The sequence below is a fragment of the Pteropus alecto genome, unplaced genomic scaffold (assembly GCF_000325575.1).
Source record: "Pteropus alecto unplaced genomic scaffold, ASM32557v1 scaffold185, whole genome shotgun sequence".
NCBI classification, from domain to species: Eukaryota; Metazoa; Chordata; class Mammalia; order Chiroptera; family Pteropodidae; genus Pteropus; species Pteropus alecto.
Window position 1 is genome coordinate 3,880,582 of NW_006438088.1, and position 23,168 is coordinate 3,903,749.

The 23,168-nt window shown below is 34.3% G+C and overlaps 1 protein-coding gene and 1 pseudogene across 10 annotated transcripts in view; one reads left to right on the plus strand and one right to left on the minus strand.

Moving 5' to 3' along the window:
• UTRN (utrophin) overlaps positions 1-23,168 on the minus strand; it is a 446,938-nt gene that overhangs the window by 184,686 nt on the left and 239,084 nt on the right. The gene's annotated exons all lie outside the window — the stretch shown is intronic.
• On the plus strand, positions 22,941-23,059 carry LOC112482654 (annotated as a pseudogene).

Genomic DNA, 23,168 nt, shown 5'->3' on the forward strand with positions numbered 1-23,168 from the left:
TAACTTTGCCTTCTTCAGATTATGTCCTATAAGTCACAGAGGTGGGATACTTTATATTTCTGGTACATTTTGGCATATTTGACCAAATTCCAGGGCAACTTCACATAGATTAAAGTAACTCTCCAGAAATAAATCAAGTGGAAAAAGAAATGTATTCACCATTATGTTCTTCTTGAAAAATGTCAGAAGGCACATTAACACCTTTTTCTATGCAGACACTCAAATAGTTTTAAAGGTAAACTGGACTTGTCCCATTTTCTGGTTTAGGAGGTTGTAAAGTTGTAAACTGCCTCATTAATAGTTATTCTACTTCATACTATAATGGCATACGGACCAAATTGATAGGAAGAGTTCTCAAATGATAATGGCATCATTTAAAGTAGAAAGCACTGCTTAAATGCCAAATTATCCTAATAGCTTAAAAAGGAGTGGTACTTTACTAATGATTATGAAATTGTGATTATACTTCTACTTATTGATTTTAAAAATTAATAATAACCCCAAAACTGACCAGTCCATTAGCACAATAATAAAACGTGTATTGATCAATATAACATGGATTTACTGTGCTTAATCACATAGATAGCAAATTCATATGTCAACTATAATTCTTAAAAATTTAAGTAATAAAATATGTTCTGAGACCTATGCTGCAATATGTTCTGAGACCATGATTGAGTCATTTATGATTTTAAACTTACTATGATTACAAAGCTATTATATATAATCTATTGGTTATTTGCTAAGTGTCGAAATCAAATGGTTCAATTTTAAAAGACCAAATAGTTTAATTTCATCAAGAATTATACATGGTTGATTTAATTCTCATCTCAAAAGGGGTTCTTCTTGAAAGAAAATAAATTCTAATGGAACATAAAACTTATTAAATAATACATCTAAATATATCCCACTAAATCTTTGAGTATACATAAAACATATTTGGTGCATTCTGCTCATTTTGGCTATTAGTATTGTTGTGTTTGGTGATAAAGCTTCATGCCTCGCTCTAACTAATAAAGCATATAAGCATACATCATTCTAATCCCCTAACATTAAATAATTATAACAGAGGGAAATAACTAGGCAAAGGTTTTCATAGTGCCAGGTACATAGTAGGCACAAAAATAATTATCTGTCAAACAAATGAATAGTTGGACAGATAAATAAAATTAGACACCTATTTTTAAAAATTTCATGGTTAACCATTGAATACTAAAATTATTTGAAGCAAACAGATTTTTAAAATCAACTCTAAAATGTTTTAGTCTGTAACTAAAATGCAGTTAATTAACTTCCAGTTGTTTTGTACTTACCTAATTATTACACAGAAGTATAACTTCAAATTTCAAATTGAAGAGTGGCTGTAGCAGAGTATTCATATGAAGTGAAAAAAATGTTTATTAAGGAACATCACATGCAAAAAGACATTCTGCCCAGTACTATCAACAATTAAAAAATTAACACAATTAAAAAATTGGAAGAAAAATATTCGGCCAAATAGATGGCTAAATTTTGAAGTAGTGTGGCATTACAGGACGGGGAGAACCTCCAATTGATGTCCCAAAGTTTTTCTTTTCCAACATATGACAATGACATTAAAATTTATGATCCTAATTATAACTTTTAAATAGCAACAGATGGCATATCTGAATGGTCGCTATACCTTTTAATTTAGTTTGCAAAAAAGATCTAACTTCTCAATTAACCATGTAAGTGCGTTAACACTCATATATATTCTCTTTTTAAAATACCAAGATGCAATTTAATCAAAGTAAGCTTTTAGAAGACAACACGATACAAAGTAGGGACTACCGAGTGGTCCGCTAAATCTGGGGACAGATTTTGGTTATATGGAGGAATGGGTGGACTACGTATTTCACAGAATCCTCCCTAAATTCTCAGGCAAGCTCTGAACAGTACTGGGTTGGTAGCAATAAATTTGAGATTATGCTCTCCTGCAAGTATGCTCCTTAGTAGAATAGTAACTCTGCAAGTTATTAAATGCAAAGTGATTACGCTTCAACAACCTGGCCACGAAGAGCAGGGCTGATGAACATTTATTACAAAGAGCTGAATAAAAAGGACATGTTTCTAAATGAAATCCACTTCCACTCTCCTGAGACGACCTGAAGAAGTACAGGGCCTAAGTTCACTCTAATGCAAACCCAAGGCAATAAAATTCCTACAGATCCACAAAGCATGACCAACAATGATTTTAGACTGGAAGATGTTCAAAGCAAATAGAACCCAACACTCACAGCCATGGCCTTCATTCACATAACCTCAGCAGGTCTAGCTTTAAGAAATGTATCTTCCCGATGCTGTTAAGAGGAATTAGTTGTCAGACGCAAACCTGGGTAACAAACTGAGACAACTTGCTTTTAGGTCTTCCAATTATACTAGTTTAAATACAGAGACTATCAGATGAAATTGCTATGATAGCTTTAAAATAATGAGTTGACATCAGGGCTGGGATAGCTGGGTCAGTGAGTGATTAAAAATACTCTTAGTTTCTATTAGTAAATATGTCATCTGAATAGTAGAGAATGCATTCCTTTCTATTTACCACAGTAGGAATGCAGTGGATCTAATTCATCCAAAAGCGGTATTATATCATCATTAAGAACCTAAAACACGTGAGCAGATGGAAGACAGAACCTGTTTCTGTAGAATCCCAATGAAGACTGCCCTCTGATTTCTCAAGAGATAATTCCTATTGACCCTGATGCAACCAACAGTCTAACAGTATTACGGCACTAGTTCTGCTTGAAAAATCAATAATGGAGGGTCGGAATTGAATTCATGGTGCTTTATTCGATCATGGATTTCAGTTCACAGATTCAAAGGCAATGGAATAGTCTATAAAAGCCACAAGCAGTCTTCTCATATTCCTGACAGCTTGCTTCACCAGGTGGTAGAGTGCCATGGTGGGCTGGCGGTGCTGAAGCCCACCTGTGCCTGGAGTAGGACCTGGCACAAAAATTGCAGGCTCGCAATTTACAAGATCAGAACTGGCATAGATTTCAGAGAGACTGTCCAATGAGCCAGTGGGCATATAAAATGGGGAGACAAAATAATTCTTTTCAAATACTTGAAGACATTCTGGTCTTTTTAGAGGATATTAAATAACCATAGTAATATAGGCAAAAATCAAAGTTCAAATTCTATAAAAGACGTTCACTTTGGTTAATTTTGTTATGTAAATTTCACCTCAATTTTTAAAATCTAAAAAAAAAAAAAAGGCTATCAAAGAAAAACCTATTGGAGAAAATGCAAATATCCAAAGAAACCACTGATCCATGACTGACTAAGAAACAAATGTAACATTCGCATCTGTGATTAGAACTTAAACGTTTACTGTGGCAAATTACTATGCCTTGTGACCCAAGAAGACTTGTTAACAGTTATTTCTCTCATCGGTGTGACTCATTTTTGTGATCTGAAGATATTCAATGAATTGCCATTAAATCCTAGCCCCAAACTTGCTTTATTAGTAGTTCTAAAGTAACAATGCTAATTATAGTTAACAGTGAGAATTATTTAAGTGATAGTTCAGAGTCATAAATTTCTTAAATTGTTCAAAATTTCATCAGTATATCCTGTACGGCCCACTGCCTATCTAGTTCAGAGTAACTGAAATAAACACAGAATAAAATGGTACACATTCTAAGGGCCCCGGGCTACTACTAATGAGGAATTACCTAAAGAAGATCAGTGAAAATAGCTTCAGGGTAAGGGGACACAGTGGTGCAAAGGTTGGTGGTTGATCATTTGGTATGTGCAAGAAAAAGAAAAAGGGGTCAGTGTGGCTCAAATGTCAGTGTAGCACAGGAGTGATTTTCCAATGAAAACCTGATCATATGGAGCCTGGCAAGGCAGGATAAGGGGTTTGCAGTTGATTCTAAGTATGACCAGAAATCTTTAGAGTGTTTTAAGCAGAGAACTGACATGACTTAATTTATGTTTCTAAAAGATCATTGAGGCTGCTGCTTAGACTGCAAGGGAGTAATAATAAAGCAAAAAGAACACTTAGATGGCTACTAAATTTGTCCAGTTAAAATAGCCAGGCTTTGACTGATTAACAATGAAGATGGAGAGAAATGGACTGATTGAGCACATATTTTGGAAGCAGACTAATGTGCATGCTCATGTGGTCTGAATAGGAATGGAGCTTAAGACAGGTGAAAAAAAAAATGAGCAATCAAGCGTCACTCACACGGTTTCGTTTTGAGCTAAAAAATTTCAGAAACCAACCAAGATAAAGATCGCAGGGTGGGAAAGGGTCTCATGAGTCCAGAGAAACTCTTGGGCTGGTGTTGAGACGGGCTTCCCAGAAGTAATACCTGTGTTGGCAACTGAAAGAATTAGTCGAGAATCTCCTAAAGAGAACATTGTACATAGCCGGAGGGAATAATAACTATTAAGATTCAGAATTAAAAGATTAGGTCCCCACATTTGAAAAACTGAATATATTAGGATGCCAAATAGTAAAAGAAATGACTTCTGGAAGTGCAGCATTGAGAATTGTGCAATATTATCTGACATATATGGTGACTCCTCACTGAAGCTACAGATCTCCCAGTTTGGGACACTTCTTCTACAGAAGTATTTCTGAGTAATTATAAGTTTTTCATAAACTAAAACACTTATGATTGATTTGTAACATTATTTTTTAACAATCTAGTATATTTTTTTCTGTATCTCAACTTCTCTATCAAATATCTTACACCCTCTAAATGAATACCGGGGAAGAGGGGCCTCTTATTATACTAACCAAGGTGAAGTCTTGATAACGAAATAAAATGCTCTAATTTGCATTGCTTCTGGAATGTTCAGGGTTTCTTAAAGATTTATATATTGAAAGACAGAAGTTGTTTTTGTTTAATATCAGAATTGTTTCTAAATTCTTATAATTATAGTGTAAATGGCTTCCCTGGTAGGGGACAATTTAAGAAAAGGTTATATTTCTAACCTTATACAGACTCATAACTCAAAGTACTAAAAGGAGTTTATCCTTTCTCACATTTCACACCACTGTGCAGAAGACTTTCAACTACTATCCCTCATTTGCAAGTCAATTGGTAGGATTCACCCTGACCAACCTACTGTGAGAAATGGAAGCACCACAAGCCAAAGGAAGCTGACAATCAGGCTCCTTTTATTCAGTCACTCACTCATTTGTTCATTCATTCATTCATTCATTGCTTGAGGAACATGCAAACTGACAGGTAATCGATATTATATATCTGAGAAAATAATTATTTTAGAATTTTTCTTATTTAGGAAGACTCACTGAGATTAAATAACATATTTAACTTAGCGGTTAGGTTCAAAACCCATTGGAAACCCTCTCAGGAATCTGTCCTGAGAACCTTTTGTATCTTTTCATTCATTTTTCTCCTTCATTTGCTCTTCCTGGAATCTGCTGGATCTTTCCTTCCTGTTCTACTGTCTCCGTTTGAAAATAACATTTGAATTGATGTTCTTGTTTACCACCAAGAATCTCATTTAACACATCTGAAAACAGCATGTTTTGGAACAGGCAGGAAGTATTAAATACTAGCATTATACTACATGTTATATATTATAATCCATTAAAAAATTAATGATGGGAAGCAGGCTGCTGAGAGCATTTCTAGTGCTAAGACATTATTGAAATTTGAGGAAAAAAGAAAAAGGATCTGGTTCCTAACAAAAGAATCCATTCCTTCCTATACTAATCAGGTGGGGGAGAAATAGGAACGATCTGGCAAGTACTGTTCAATAGTCAGAATAAAGAACATAGTGTTTAAAAAATATATATGTATGTACATATGTGTATGTTTGAATGTGTATATTGTAGGTATATATTTTTTTAACTTTACAAAATATGATTAAATCTCACCACAATTTTTTTTAAAGTTCCGTTCTCAGTTTTCTTCCTTCTTATACTCCATTTAGAACCCCAAAGCTCATAAATAATTCCCAGGCTCAAGTTCACCATCAAATCAAGAATTTACAACATTTAGGTGAAAAAACACAGCTTTACAGACTTAACCATGGAAAATATATGTTGTTATCCTCATTTGTTTGTTAAATCTTTTAAAAATGTCATTAACACTATAACTGTTATTTTTTTTTTTTTTATTTAAACTTAGTTCTTTCCATAGAGAACTTTTAATCCATTTATTGTCCACCAGGAAAAAAGATCATATAGAAAGCCAGGCGAAGTCAATCTTGGTACTATTTTGACTATAAAATTGCCGGGGTTTTTTTGTTTTGTTTTGTTTTGTTTTTGACAATTACTTTAAGACTGCACTTAGAAATGTAACGGAACATTCATTTTATGATTTATGACTTTTTTTTGGAAAGTGCTGGTGAAAATTCTCTGTGAACCTATGTCCTTTATTTAAAAGTTGGTCAATATCAATATTCATGATATAAAGGAAACCGATATGTCTCTAGCTCATATGCAGGACAAAAATATCTCCCAAAGCAACTTGTGTTACTTTTTCTTTGGCAGCTGAGGGTAACCAGAACTGCTCAATCATGAACTGTGCAAGAATGAAAGGTCTGTCCTCCCAGGATTCGCAAATGGAGCTCACTCTCCAATCACAGCTCTCATCCCCACTCCCCAGCTAGAATGTGAGCATCATGAAAGCAGGGCCTTTTTGGACAGATTTGTCCACTGCTCTGTCCCCAGTCCCAGAAGAGGGCCTGCCCCATAACAGGTACTCTGAGGATGCTGTGCGATGAATCTGAGAATGGATGAATAAATAAACGAAGGAAGGAATGTATCTGTCACCCTGACATTCATCAACACAAGACAGCTTACCAGGTTAGAGCTACTTACTAATTTTAACTCTTCAAAACCATGTTTATCTCATTTCCCTGTAAATAATCCAGGGAAATGGCCAACTGCCCTGCTATGTCGTTATGAAACACTAAGGCCATGTAAAAGTCATCTCTAGGGCAAGTCCGGTAACAAAATTATTTTCAAATTCTTCTCCCTCCCTCAAAAATGTGTGTGTGTGTGTGTGTGTGTGTGTGTGTGTGTGTGTGTGTGTGTGTGTCTGTTTGTCTGTCTGTGTGTCTTCCCTAGGGGATGAGGAAATACAAAATGTGACCTTAAAAACATGGTAATGTCCCCTCACCTTGCATGGGGTGAGGAAAAAGAATGAGGCTCTAATGAAAAGGCAGCGTTGGCTTCGTTCTTCCACAGAAAGGCCAAAATGGAAAAAGTTAAAGATCTTCTCAAAATTTCCCTATGACACTATTTTCTGTGGATTCCTTTCGATTGAAATGAGCAAAAATTAACGCGTTTCCTCTATCCTATAATCCTATAGTTTGGTACTTGATTTTCTCATAAGAGTGTAGGAATCTGCTTAAATCTTTGCTTAATTCAGTCTCACTGGGATTGAATAAGGTTTAGCATTCCAGCAGATCACTGCTATCTTTCTGAGTGCTGGCGTCTGACATGCAATGCAATTTCCCTTTTCAGCTTCATGACCCTCGGAACTATAATATCTTAGATATTTGGGCTTATTACTTACAAAAGAAAAATGAATTTGTAAATAAAAATAATGATTTTACTTATAAATTCACTTGGATTCCAACAAAAAAAAAAAAAAAAAGCTGTTTGAGAGAAAAAATGATTAAACACCAGAACAGGCTACTAAACAGAGCTGCAGAACCATTCTCCCTGACACCGTTTAAGAAAACAAAAAATAAATTTAAAAACGTACTGTCCTCTTTGTTAGACTATGACCTTGTGAGATGTCTCCTAGAGCTAGAGTCTATAATAATATTACTGAGTATCGTGACCAATAATGAAATATCATAAATCTTTCTCTGTAGGCAGTCTCTGGTGACTTTCAGTTGTAGACTTTCAGTATTTAAAAAAAAAAAAAAAACTAGTACACAATAGTGACAAAAGAGATACCTCCAGGAAAATTACCCTCAAAAGTGAAATTAATTAAATTTGAACCATAAGAAGAAAGTGAATTCCTGTTCCTTGGGTCTCATGAAAGTGAGAGCCGTTTACTCAAAGTTACTAAAGTGTCTAAGAAAACAAATGCCTTGGAAAAAACTGATGGCCAATGCAGGCAAACAGAGAGCAGAAGAAGAAAATCTGGTCACAAGCCCCTGACATTTGTATTAGGGATCTTCAGAAAAAATAAAAACAGCAGGTGGAGGGAGAGATGTTAAATTTAAGTAACTAGCTCGACTGATTGTGGAGGCTTGGCAAGTCCAAAATCTTCCGGGTAGGCTGTCAGGCTGGAGACCCAGGGAAAGGTTGCAGTTCAAGTACCTCTAATTCGGTCTGCTGGCAGAATTCCCTCTTCTTCCCAGAAGGTGAGTCTTTTTCTATTAAGACCTTCAACTGATTTGGACGGGGCCCACCCACACTTTAGAGAGTACTACTTTACTAAGTTTACTGACTTAAATTTTTTCATCTTTTAAAAAAATCTTCCACAAAAGCATCTAGAATAATGTTTGACCAAATATCTGGACTACAGCCTGGCCAAGTTGACACATAAAATTAACCATCATAAGTTGTGAGGAAAGAGAAAAATGAACTGCGGGGAGCACAAGAAGCCACTACAAATGTGCTTTTAGTTATAGGGCAGTTGGGTGACCTACCATCCTCATTTGTCTGAGACTGAGGGGTATCTCAGGATGATGGGACTTCACCGTTAAAACCGGGGAAGTCCCAAGCAAAACTGGACAAGGTCACTTTGCAGGGAAGGATATGTCATCCGTCCTTATTCTGGTCTAAAGCTCAGCAATAATTCTTCCAATTTATCTCTAACCTTGTAAATTACATTTATAAATGTTCACGGACACACCAGCCTTAGGCAAAGATATCTTCCCATATAAATAAACAAATTCATTGTGGTTTATAAAGCAGCTTCTTGTGAATTTTGATTTCATGAGTGTCCACCTTTAAGTATGATGATAAAGTCTAGGAGTCAATACTGCCATGAAAACGTCATCAGCATCATAAAGAACCAAAAAGCCTATTAACAAGTGAGACAATAAGCCTTTAGACAATGAGCCTTTAGCCAAACTATAGGATTCTAGGATAGAGGAAACGCGAGAAGCCCTTTCTGCAACCTTCAACAAACGTGAATAGCAGGTAAACTTGGGGATGGCTGGAACGGTATTTTCTAAACTGGTTTCCATGATACAAACTGGGCTGGAGGCCGGAGGGGTATGGGTGGGGGGAGTGAGAATGTTTGGAAAAACAGTGTGATGAGCAAAGTTAAATATGTTTCTTTACTGCAGGACTTTGCATAGCCTTGAATATATAATGTGCATCACGCAACATCAAAAAAAAAAAAAAAAAAAGACATAATTTGCAAAATTTTCCAAACTAATTGGACCACAGAAATCACTTTCAAGGCAAGCATTTTAATATCTCCCAGGACAAGAGTCAACAGATATCCAGTTTGGTAAACACAGGACTAACAAGATATAAATGGGAAATATTTCAGCTCATCAAAATATTTCCAGAAACATAATTTCTGGCTCTGCATTTATTCTCATGCAGGCTCCAAATTTGCCTCTATCTTAGTATACAATTCAAATGTTAACTCACTGGTAAGTTTCACCTTTAAAGAAAATATGGTTTACTTTTCTCACTTTAACGAACTCTTCAAATCAGCAAACAAGTATACAGCAAAAGCTACACAAGATCAAGGACATCACGTGGTAGAGCAGAAGCCCCTTACTTTTCTCCTCCTTAGAGGGGCTCCCCTGAGGCTTAGTAAGCAACACAACCCTCTATAAGCGAGGAATCACAGGTTGCAGTCAGTCAATGAGTTGTCTGTCAAATTAATCTAATGAGTTAAGCTCTGCTAAATTTTTTAAGTTTATACTGACACTTAAACCTCAAATAGGAATTCCAGGATGAAAAATCAAGAATGATAAGGGAAGAAGATTTGAGGAAAATGTGTGTTGCAGGTTGGGGAGAATTTCTAACTCAGAGGGGATCTAAATCAAGTAGATCAAATTCACAGAGATCCACTCAGAGGTATTAGATAATATAGGTCTGTGACGACTTGCATCAACGCTACTTTGACCCACTGGAAATACAAGCTTTAGCTCCAGATCAATTTGGAGACGTTTGAAAAACGTTTTTAACATAATGCAAAGGCATTCATACAAACTCAAAAACACATATTTATTGGAATGAGAACATGCAAAACTAGTAAAAATATTGAAAATGTCAGTACATTGTGTGGCACTTAAACTGAGCATTAGCTAATTTTAATGATTGCTTTCTCCTACAATACTGCCAGTATTGCCAGCAACAGATGTTGTTACTGAAAATGCTAATTATTATATGCCCTAACCACCATCTAGCTCTCTCTCTCTCCTTTGTTGATTCGTATTAGCAATTACATCTGTGCCTGTATAAACTGCATATGATTTGAAGTTGTGTATAACGTAGGATAACATCACCGCATGAAATAACAAAGAGATTCATTATTTTATTTCCCACTGTTAAACAACATTTTATAAATAGTACTGAATAAAATGAAGTTCATCTATAACCTGTGTTCATTGTCACATTTCAGGTTGATGGCATACAATCAGAATTTATTTCCATTACGTTCTCATGAGCAAATACCTTCAAATTAAAATGTTAAGACATGAACAATATTATAAAAGCACGGTCTATGTTAACTTCCCAAAAAAGTCACCAGTATGAACTCAAAGATCACTAAAACAGATTACAATTTAAAAATTATTCTTTCTCAGCAACTCACAGAGGTAAACATGAAGAAAGAAAAGGGAGGTCCAAAATGAGAATAAAAAGCTACCTGACATCCTCAAAATAATTTCTTCTGTTTAATTTCTAGACATCTTAGATATTGGGAAACTTATTTTAACCTGCATTTATACTAATGAAATCTGAAAATGAAGATTTCTTACTTCAAACTTGGTGTTAAGTTCAGTTGTTAGATATAAAAGATGGAAGGCAAAAAGAATTGTTGCCCACATTCAAGTTAAAGAATTCTGAGCTTAGTTGCAAGAAACATAGGGCCATAGCCTTTTAAAGCAGAGGCAACACAATAAACAGAATATTGATTCATTTCTAAGTAATTCTCTCCAAGTAATTGATAGCTTATCTCTTGCCGAACTGATGATAAGGGGAAAGTTATTCAGTCATAATAAACGAAGGGTAAATAGGAGCAGATCTGGAACTGGAGTTTAACAATGAAGTTCTATCCATGCTCTGCTTTAGCAAACTGACAGTCTATCCTAATTCGTGTCATCAAATATTTTTGAATAAATATTAGGTGTCAATATTGAATATCAAGGCTGAGATTTTCTGTGTACAGCACGCATTTGACAGACATGCTCCAGAATTTTGATGTGTGAAAAATCTATTTTCGTTAAAAAATTCTGTACCTTGCTGTTTTGAATATAACTGTAAGAAATAAATGATGACTTGAACAGGTCCTATTAGTTGGTACAAAGGCAATATGATCAGGTCTAAGAACCAAGAGGTATATCAAGCCAATGCCAAAGAGAGATCTTGCATTCACTGGGAACTTGAACGAACTTTTACAAGATGGTAGAACTTTACGCAATAGCAACAGAGCAGTCAGGGAGCCAAGGACAGACTGTGATGAGTGCATCCTTCTATAAACATTACAAGAGACTAGGCTCAGATAAAATATTCTCAGACTTTAGTGATTTTATTTTTTTGTCTGTTCGAGCCTTCAAACAGGCTACCAAACCAATATTTTAAATTGAGCAACAATTACAAAATGTCCCACCCCTTATACTAGGGAGACACATGGAAAAGAACCAAGTTCTCATAACATAAAGAACTTACTTTTAATGGAATAATAATAAGTCACTTGTAATACTGTATGATCTCACTTACATGTGAAATCTAAAAACACTTAACTCATAGAAAGAGAGAGTAAAACAGTGGTTGCCAGGGGCTGTGGCGTGGGGGAAACGAGATGTTGATTATAGGGTGCAAACTTCCAGGTGTAAGATGAATAAGTTCTGGGGACCTAAGGCACAGCATGACGACTAGAATTAACAGAACTATACTGTACACTTGAAAGCTGCTAAACTTACATAATATGTCAATTATATCTGAAGATCAGCCTTTAATTGTATGAAGTGTTCAAATAACATTCATTTTTAATTATTTAACCTCTTAAAATCAGGTCACTGATTTCTTAAGACAAGAACATTCATAACTGTGTAGAAGTTACTCCCACTTTCCACGCTCTTGTTCTCTCATAATCCTGGTCTTTCCAAGACCACTAGGGCAGGTGTAATTACAATGCTTATGAACAACTCTCAGAGATATGAATTACTGTTTCTACCACATAGGTGTGCAAATTAGGGTTCAGACAGCTTGAAAGCGACAAAATAGAGGTGAAACAGTGTCCAAATTCAAAGGTTAAAGGCTCTAGACTTACATGGAAACAGAGAAGCAGAGGTAAGGATGCAGACGTAGACATAATTCAGACTCTGGAAAGTCTTATATTTTGACTACACCCCAAATCTTTTAATTCAAACATTTTATTTAAATCTTATGAAAATAAGACTGGACCCTTTATGAACTAATTAAAAATATAAAAGTGAGATCCCCAGGAAATATTAATGATGTAAATAATGCTGAGACTGTGCTTGTACCTTCTGCTTTTTCTGCTTTCATTTTGGACACTAATAGTTATGTCTGTGAATTGACTTTTTTAACAAATTATTGGAATATCTGATTTTTGATAAGACATCAACATTTTTTTACTACAGACACTGAGATCTGCTATTTTGCTGTTAAATACTTAGGAAACTATTTATTTCATAACTTCAATGAGAGATTGCTTCCTAAGTCACTGGAATTCCTGAACATCAAATAGATGTTGACCAGGTGTTGATACATCAAACAGAAGTACACCAGCTCAAAGGAAAGCAAAATTTTGGCATAGACAAAGGGCCAATAAACTTAAAGAAAAAATTCTTACATGTAATCAGTGATCGCAATGTAAAACTATCAAATTGACAAATACTTTAAAATTATAAAATTCAAGGCTAACAAGAGTATGATGAGACCAATATTATCATATACTGTAGGAGTATACTTTAGGACGGCCTTTTTAGAAAGCCACCTAGCAATGTATAACCTTTGATCCAGCAGAGCCATTTACAGAAACTCATCCTAACTAAAAATAATAATCAGTTACAGTTGAAGATTTATATACAAAGAATCCATTGAAGCAACAAAAGAACAAAAGTAGAAAAAAAATTATTTGTCCACTTCACATACACACACAAATGGAATACCTAAAATTGCCATAACAAATTATGATTTTAAAAATAAATATATAAATGCTTATACTGTTCTGAAATGAGAGAAAAAAATCAATATTTGCAAAAGCAAAAAGCATTCTATAAAATGATTGCAAATTTGTATAAATGTACTTTATACAAATAACAAATTATGATTTTTTAGATAAATATATAAATGTTTATACAGTTATGAGAGAAAAAAATCAATATTTGCAAAGGCAAAAAGCATTCTATAAAATGATTGCAAATTTGTATAAATATACTTTATACAAATACATATGCACAAAGAGTGAAATAAAATAGAGAAAGATGTTAATATTAATATAAAATGTAAATCCTCTTTTTAAAACTACTGGAATGTTTTAATATGCCAAACAAAATTAAAGATGATTTGCTACACACGCATATTTAAAAGCTGTCGTCCATCCGTCTCTGACAGTACAATTCACACATTTTTCTTAAAAATAATTTTTTAGACCAACTTCAAGATGAAAACCCAAGGCTCGGCAAAGGTTAAGTCGTTTACCCATTATGCTCAATACAGTTAACGGTATGTCCAGAAAGATGCTCTCCTCACTTGCCCTCCAGGGCTCTCTCTGCTACCACTCACTGCTTCATGCGTACCTTGATTCTCATTTAACCTCCCCAAAGATTTTTTTTCAATGTAAGATGATATCCCAGAGAACTATTTAAATGAGTATCCTTCCTCACTTCCTTCCAGCCCTAATTAACCACCCCGTTTCCTGATGCACGCCTGTCTTAAACAGCTGTATCTCAGGAAATGGGGTGGTGGCTTCTACTCTTCAATTTTTAGCTTTTATTAAAGGAAACAGTCAAGTGCTCTGCACAGTGCTTTAAGCCTTGAGTGAGGTTTCTCCCGAGCTGCAATAAATATTTGTTAATATTGACTTAATTTAATCAAGAGCAATTAATCGGGAGCACAAAATACATGTTATAAATAAATAAATACGTTTTGAAATCACCCAATAACTCTTTCAGTTATTTATAGTATCAGTAACATGCTATTCCGACTCATTCTTGGAAAACAGCATAAAATGTGTTCCATACAACTTTCAGTAAATAAGGAACAACTCTAGGTTTCAATTACAATTCCTACCATTCTTTTACCAGATAAGAAACTTCCGTTGATCTGGCAATGTGAAAAATATAATATATATTGAATTATAAAAGACAAAAAGCTTCAAGATACTACAATGTATCCTAAATGAACCATCGCATATACGACTGAGTCAAATTATAAAACAGCAGCTTTAAGTAGCAACTTGGAAGAAATGGGAAAAACAAAACAAAAAGATGCAAATATGAATGGCTTTTGCAGTAACCTATTACGAGTAAATTGTTCCTTTGACAATGCTTATGTGTCTTTCCTAGATAAAGGACAGTCCTGGAGTTTAAGAACCGTGTTTTGATAAATTTCTACTAACCTCACAAATGTGAAAGACAAAGACATCATATCAACACTGCAAACAGAAGAGCCCCTTAGCCTGCCTGGACAATAGTTATCAGTTCCAAACAGGATTTGGAAAATCTTGTTAAACAGGGGTGCAAACCAAACTTTCCTATTATATTGAGTTTTAAATAATGAATGCTTTCATAAAGGGCAATTTGTTTTCCAATCTCTACAGGAATTAATAAATTATAACAAATGAGGGTATCAATACTACATATTTCATGCTTTGGAAAGTCATAAACTTTTGTAGTAGGCATGTGCAGCTTTTATAAAGGAAAAAAGAGTGTTTAAAAATGATTTTTGTTCAATTTAAACAACCTAAAAGAAAGAAGAGCTACAGACTCAGTAAATATTCGTCATCAGGTAAGTCAAAACACTTTTAAACTATTTTGCATTTGTCACAGTCTTATGTTAACAAAATGTGAAGAATATAGAGAGGAAAATTGAAATTTTTTTTATGATTCTCAACAGTTACACTTTCAGAGTTTCAAGTAATCTCTCCCACCTTTATCATAGTAGAGTTGCTGTTACTTTTGAAATAATTTATCATGAAAATATTCAAGCATATAGAATAGCTGAAAGATAGTAAAATAAACACCCATATGCTGAAAACCAGATTTAACAACTGTTAAGATGTTATTATATGGGTTTTATCTAAGTGAAATATTTTATATATTTATTTTTGGGAACCGCTTCCAAGTAATTTTGATTTAATTTATTCACACCAACAACTTGATTCGTTTGGTTTCAATAGTCCACCTCAGAAACCTATAAAATATACACTTTTATAAAACAGTCCCATAAGCTCCAAAAATAGAATATAGCCTTCCTTACCAGTGCAGTTCAGCCATTGCCACGACTGATATATTCTGGGACAGTTCACTTAACCCCTATAAATCTCTGACATCCCATCTTTAAAAAATGAAGGAACTAAACTTGAAAATATCCATAGTTGCCACTGATTATTAAGTTTTATGATTTCAATATCCATAAGAAATCTCAACTCTCATTGCCTTGTTCAACCTGCAATATGAAAATCAGAGAAACCGTAAGACTCCTAAAAGGTGCAAGACACGTGCCAGAAGCAGCCCTCTACCCCAGCCGTCAGTGGGATGGATGTATTTCTAGAAATCACTCAAGCTTTTAAAGTAAGGATGATGACATTAGGCACAAGTGAATTATTGAATAATTTAATTGTCATAAGGTTATTGATTCACAGCCACATGGGGCTTCCTGAAATTTTTGGTTTACATTATCATTTCTCAAATCTTTCACTAGCTTCCTATAAAGCTTTGCTGCTCAGCTTTTAGAAATAAGCATAATAGGTCATTTAGCTTCCATTAGGAGAAATTACTTCAAAAAAGAGCAAACGTCTCCCTTCTTTACCACCACACCACGTGGATCTTCCACAACGACGGGCTATGTAACGAAGCGATTTAGGATTTGCTTCAAGAATTAATGGAAAACAGCACTCAGTCACCATAATCATTAATTCAGGCTATTCAGTTCCTAGCAAAGCCTCACTCTCCAAATAAAGATTACTAAAAAAATCATCTGAGAATTATCAGAATGTTTAATTCTTATTGAAATTCAATAAAGACCTTAAGCCTTCCCAAGCTTTATATATGCCCACCAGCAACTGAGATAAATAATGTACAGATTATAAAAAGTATGGCTGCCCTAATTTTGGATTGAATAAAACTTTCAGAATATATCTTTTGACTAGATACTAACCCTCCGGGGCCATTAGTCTTGCAATGAAGATATGTCCTTTTTCATGTAACCCCAATGTGAATCTAAGCTGTTTGGAAATAGTACGATTTTACTGGTAGAGGATGTACCTTAATATGAAAGCTGGCTTGGTGCCTTAGGAGAAAAGTGAAATGACCCTGCATTGCACTTTGGTATTCAACTTTCTGCCGCCTGAGCTGAGACAAACAGAAGCTTTTATTTAGCATGTTCTTTCGCTGTTTCAAAAATTATTCCAGCAGGGAACTGTGGTAAAAGCATGTGGATAAATACTGTTATTGCTTGTGTTTAGTGGTTGCTTTACAGAAAAAGAAATTACAGAAAATTTAATATTTTAATTTTATTAATACTCTAACCTTGTATAGCAAATTCATAAAAATTAACTTATCTGTCCTATCGTATCTTTCTAAAGTAATAGAATGCATATTATTCCCACTGTCCAGACGAAGAAACTGAGGACTGATGTATTACTCGAGCATCACAAAAGATCAAACAGCAAGTTAAGTAATCAAACCTAGGTCTTCTGATTCCAAATTCAGCATTTTTCCCATTATACTTACTTTAACGGTACTCTAAATAATTAACATGATTACATATTTTAGAATGCTATGAGGTTAACAAATCACAACAAAAGCGATCCTAATTATTATTATTAATTAAAATTCAAAAACTATGAAGTTCTATAAGATACAGTAGTAAATTTATTACAGTAAATTAGAATTACTTTTCCACTCCCTTTACCTAACACTGATGGTTCCAAACTCTTACTCCCAATCTCGTGTTAACAAGAAAAGACAAAATAGATCAGTGGGTGCCCAGGGTGGGGAGTGGAATGGGAGGAAACAGGAAGTGGTTGCTCATGGGTATGGGGTTTCTCTTGGTAGGAGAAGGAGAAAAATGTTCTCAAATTTAGTTGTGGTAGTGGTTGCACAACCCTGTGAAAATGCTAAAAAAGACTGAATTGTATACTTTAAGAGTGAATTGTATTATATATCGATTATAGCTCAATAAAATTATTTTTAAAAGAATACGTGGAGTCAAAGTATAGCATTTCTATTGCTATAATATCATTGTAAATCTAAGAAAAACTCGAAATTTGGGCCATTTATTCAACATTTACAAATATGTGCTGCTCAAAAGATTCCTCTAAAATAAGATAAGGCCCCCGAAATTCAAGAAATTGACAATTCAAGAGAAATAAATAGTGAACTATACTAATACCAGGCCAAGTTAAATGTAAATTCTATAAAAATAAGTACAATAAATATAATAAAATGTAAAGAACACTAAAGTAGTCTCCTGGAAACAAATATGTAGCCAAGTGTCACTTGGCTGTGTGACCTTGGGCAGCATAAAATAAAATGAAAGCATATTAAGGCCAAACCTCCACTTAAATGTTAAGGCATCATTTCCTCATATATAAAATGGGGAAACTGGTCAAATAATTTTTATAATTTCATTAACTCTGAAGTTCTAGAAATCTATAACTTAATACTAGATAGACTGACTTCTGTGAACTATTTTTCATTTTTGCTTGATTTATTGTGTCATTCGCTCGTCAACTGAGTCACAAAAGCATAACTTTTTTTGTCACTCTCACACCAAAATGACTTTCATCCCAAGGAAGTTGTTCTCTTTAAAGGAGACAGTCAGAAGAACTATGTTCTTATTTCAAAGATATGATTATTATGAAATTCTTCATTTTAGAATTCCCTTTTGGAAACGTTCTCCATGTTTGAATATCTCCAATATTCACAAACATTTCCCCTTTAGAACATGACTAAATTTTGTGAACAGTCAAAAGTCAGTAATGATCTGGCAGACATAGCTGGCAATCAAAAGAGTAATCCTTTATTGAGATGAAAATATAAATGTTAATGAGTGAATGTCCTAGCCATTTGATAAACAAATACCCAATGTTCTCTGAATACACACACTTTCGCGCCCTGTGTCTTCTCTCATTCAGATGTCTATTCCCAGAATAATCTATCCTATAAACTCTACCTATTCCTCAAGGTCCTTAACCACCTTTTTCTAAACACTTCCCAGACGTTTTCAAGTCAGAAATGACTCTTCTGTGTTCAGATTTCAGTTTTGTTACATGGTATTTGTCACATCTCATTTTGGATATTAGTGTTTGGGTTCCCAGCTCAGCATCTGGATTTCAGACAGTTTGGGGATAGACTGTTTGTCCCCACACTTAGGCGAATCAGTTAACCTCACTAGGTTTTAGTTTAGAATCTATATAACATGGCTGCATTTCTCATCTAACAATTTCATAAAATATTTTTAATTGATACCCCTTTTTTCCTGGGAAGGTACAGGCAATTAGGCATTCAAGCTGCTAGTGGGCAGGTCAATAGGTACTGCCTTGCAGAAAGAAAATTTGGCCATCCGTAGCAAACGTCATTAAATGTTCATTTGGTCCAGTTATTCAATTCTAAAAACATATCCTGGAAATAATCGGGATGCACTCAATGATTTATAAGGGTGTTCGTCAAGAATTATTTATCATGAGAACACTGGTAATAACGTAGTTATCTAACCACAGTGGATTGCTTAAACAAATTATCCTGCAGCCATTCAACAGAATTTTATTTACACTCTTGAAAATCACATGTAAGAAATGTTTAATGACATGGAAAAACATCCATGATGTGTAACGTTTAAAAGGTTATAAAATCCCAAAAGCAACCTCATCACAAACAATAATTCTCTTGCTTCCATATCACAAGCACGCTGGCAGGAGGGATGCTCTCCCGCCTGCAGGTCACGTGGGGTAAGTGCACACACATCTTGCTCTTCAAATTCTGAATGCAAATAAATATGGTCGCAGATAATGTTTTTAAATTAAAAAAGTAAAATAAAACAAAAAAGGTCCTTTTTCCTTTATTTTATAAACACTTGCAAAGTATGTCCTGAAATAAAATAACTCGTTCTATGTCATTTTTGAGCTAAATATCAGAAAAGGCCATGATTAATAAATAGAATATCTATGACAAGAAAAGTAAATTCAGATGTTTTGGGAGTGAACTTAGAATTAAAACTAATGGCATCAAAAACCATACTTTTTAAAGAGTTGAAAATACATTTAAGAGTTTCTATATTTCTCTTCATTCTCTTCTAAGCAAACATGTTTGTTTTTCCTCCAGTATGAGTTACAGTAAAGATAACTTCTTTCCTTTGCTTTGTTCAGTTTCTGGTTATGGAACAGAATGTCTTAATATGATGTTTTACCTAAGTCAGGATTAAATCAGTTTCATTGTTGGTTCACTACATTTTCAGGTGCTATCTGGGAGCCTAGTCAATAATCTAGAAGTACTCTCGTTAATTAGGGCATACTCAGCCTACAAGAGTTTCTGTCACAAGCTCATTGGTCAAAGGAAGGTTTTCTTTGCTCTTCTTCAAGTTGAATCTCAAACAGAGAAAATAACCAATTGGAAAAAAACTTCAAAGATGTAGTTTCCCTACTCCATTGTTAAATGTGGGAATGGCCCATGTTGCAACCCAGACCCAGTAAGCCAAAATCTGTGGGGCACGAATCTTTTGGAAAAGTTCCCTGGGTACCTGAGATGTGAACCCCCTTGTCAAGATCTAAGGGTTCCGTTAGGGATAAAGATAACAAAAATGATGATAACACCCAACACCCAAGAGACGTTATGGAATCTCTATGTTCAAGTAGTGGTTGCACTGTGCTGAGCACATCACTTGGATTATTTCATTTGATCCACATGCAACCAATGTGTGAGAATAATTATAATAGTGATAATAACCAACTGTCACAAGAGCAACCAACACACATGACATCTTATTACGTGCCAGCCTCTGTGATACCATTTTATAAATATTAACTTTTAAAATTCTCACAACCACTCGTGAGGGGATGAGAGGAGGGCTAATTCCAACCCATTTTCTGAAAAGGAAGCTGAGATGCATATTGGATGACTTGCCCTTTGCTAAGTGGCAAAGCCACAATTATTTGAATTCACACAGTCTAACTCTAGACTAACATGAACTCTCTTAACCATTAAATTTCTTCAGAACAAGATATCAGAACATCCTTGTTTTGCGCAGAAAATGCAAAAATGTCATATTTTATGGTTATGCTGCTTAACATGTCCTTTTGACACACGACAGCCATTCAGTACATGATCTTTGAGCTGAATCGTTAAAAAAATATTCTTAATAGAAAGGATCCAGTCTAGAAAATTAGTTGACTAACTTTTCAATTTATTTTTTAAGGCGGTATTATGACCTTTTAGATATAATAATAAAAACAATATTTGAGAATAAAGAATTAGGTTCAGTGAATACTTAATCCAATACTTGTGATATGGAGACTCAAAACAAACTAAATTATGACTCAAAACCCAGAACCAACTACATTAATTTGCATTAAAATGAACCAATCCATCTTTTTTACAAAACTACAAAATGAGCCCACTAAAACAACCATACAATATACAAGTTTAAACTAGAACAAATTTTTGCTTTCTTCAAATTATATAGCCAGAACTCGAATATAAAAGTAGTTTTGAAATGAACATATTTCATTATGTTAAAACATCTAGGTGAAAACAAGTACATCACCACTCCACAAAACTAGCAGCAATAAAACATCCATTCTAGACGATGTTTCCTCATCTGTAAAATGAAATGGTTGAATTAGATGGTTTCTAGCAACTCCTCATGCTTCAGGATTCTATAGTTCATGCTTTAAAGAATATTATCGGTTAAATTTCTTCAGAAAATGAAATGCACATGAAGATAATTTAAAATGAAACAATACTACCTAGTTAATGTGACTTCTCTTTCTGTACCTTTTATAATGCATGGCTCTTTTAGCCAGTATAATTCCTAAAACTATGTGAAAGTAAGTGTGAAGAGGCATTGGATCTGGAATCAGAAAACCCATGTTTATCATGGACATGGACAATAGACTAGTGGTTACCAGAGGGGAGGGGGAGGTAGACAGGGTAAAGGGGGTCAAATATGTGGTGACAGAAAGAAATCTAACTACGGGAGGTGAACACACAGTGTAAATATATATATGCTTTACTGTTAAAGTGTACAGCTGAAACTTATTGGATTTCGTTAACCAATGTCTCCATAAAATTAATTAATTAATTTAAAAAGAAAGAAAAAAGAAAGCCCATATTTAGTACAAGTTGTGCCACATACTAGCTGAGTAATTAATGACATGTTCCTTTACCTGTCAATTTACAAAACCTGTTTCACCACTTGTTTAATGGGAATAATGACAATTTTCTTTGCTATCTATCTCTTGAGGATAAATAATAATATAATTATTAATTAATACTCTATGTATTAATGATGAAATACATGAGAAAACACTGTAAACTCTTAAACACTACAAATTAATGGAAATTTTATCAGTGGTAACAAGACTTTTCAATGATGAAAGCTTGTGGCTATTTTATTGCTGTATTTGGCCACTTTTCTTTCAAATTTCTTAAAGTAAGAGTAAAATAGTCTATTGTGAAAACAGTTCAATGTCTTCTTTCATTTGATGTTTCTCCAAAATTCTCACTTAAGCTTTATGAAGCCATATTTTCATATCAGCCTATTATTTATTAAGCAGTAAAAGGCTCTGTCTGCTTTATTACGTGAGCTTTGTTATAAATTAATCTTCTAGAATTCCAAAGAACTGAATAAACTAGAAGAAAAATAAACAGAAACCCTCTGATGCACTTCACATCCTTTCCAAGATCAATTATTTGAACTTATTTACCTTGCCCAGAAATGAATCAACTTTGTGAAACTGAGAAAGCTACCACCATAGCATGAAATTTTCTATATTCTTCTATCTCTATGGTAGGAGTTCTACTAATTGCTTATTTTAGAGAGCTAAAAATAAAGTGCCAACTATACTAAGAGAAGCTGGCAGTGTTCACAATCACTGGTAAAAAGGAGTGGATAATGTCTGTGCATTTAAAAATTAGCAGTGCATTCGACATAGAAATTTCCCCTTGAAATTTAATAAACTTTATCCCTAGGTAAACATAAATCATGAATGTTTCAGTCACAATTATCTAATGATACTCTAAAAATAAAGATCTTTTATCCATCTCTTAATCCGACACTGTCGGAATGACTGCCCGATTTGTAGATCACAGATCTAGACTCGCACAAATAATGATATCTTAACTGTTAAAGAACTATTTTAAATGCAATCTGGTAGAATGGTTTTAATTATTTTTTAGTTAACTGACAAAGCATTACATCATATCTAATTATACTATTTTTAGCTTAAAGTCATTGATAGTATGAGTTTTCTGATTAACAAAATGTTACTAAATTAGATAACCGTTTTTAAAAATAATTTTGAAATACACATTGTCTTGGGGAGCTGTGACCAAATAGAGAACAGGGAGTCATCTAAATTAGCACTACAGCTTATGGCCATGCTACCCTGAACGCGCCCAATCTTGTTTGATCTCAGAAGCTAAACAGGGTCGGGCTTGGTTAGTACTTGGATGGGAGACCGCCTAGGAAGACCAGGTGCTATAGGAGTAAAAAAATAAATTAAAAAAAAATTGCACCCTTGCAATCTGTGAGGCCAACCAAGGGTTGCCTCACCTAAAAAAAAAAAAAAAGAAAAAAAAATTCTATTTTTTTACAG